Source organism: Garra rufa, chromosome 11, assembly GCF_049309525.1.
Source record: "Garra rufa chromosome 11, GarRuf1.0, whole genome shotgun sequence".
NCBI classification, from domain to species: domain Eukaryota; kingdom Metazoa; phylum Chordata; class Actinopteri; order Cypriniformes; family Cyprinidae; genus Garra; species Garra rufa.
In genome coordinates, this window is record NC_133371.1 from 26,623,209 (window position 1) to 26,623,977 (window position 769).

Consider the following 769-nt stretch of genomic DNA (forward strand, 5'->3'; position numbering starts at 1 on the left):
AAATTAAAAAAAGAAGATATAAGAATAAAAACTTTTTTGAAGTTCATTAGTTAACATTAGTTAACATAAACTAAGAATGAACAATACTTCTACAGCATTTATTAATTTTAGTTAATGTTCATTTTTACTAATAGATTATTAAAATCAAAAGTTGTGCTTGTTAACATAAGTTAACTCACTGTTAATTAACATGAATTAATAATGAACGACTAACATTAACAAAGAATAATAAATACTGCAATAAATCTATTGTCCATTGTCCATTCATGTTAGTTAATACATTAACTAACATTAACTAATAGAACCTTATTGTAAAGTACTACCAAAACTTCTTAACTAATAGTTTAGTACTAATAGTACATAGATTAAAATTATTGTTGAGAATATAATTATACTAAAACAACACTGGCTAGATCATTTTGGGCAATATTGAGATATATTGAGATACTGAAATTAACAGCATGTATTTATTGACCTTGAAATCAAAATGAAAGCATCATTGTGAAATCAATGTGGCACAGTGACCATTTTATTGATTGCCAACTCGACAAGTTTATTTATTTTTTAAACCAACACTTCTATCATCTTCTAACACTTCTATGCATTCTGGGAGAGTAAAGCAGAGTAAATACAGGGCCTGTTGAACAAGAACAGAGTCTCACTTTTATCATCGGAAAGGTGAGATCAGTGCCCTTCCTAATCCCGCTTCCTCTTATTAGACCCAGTCCAGGGACCGAAGCCACAGCCAGACTGATTATGGGGCATTACC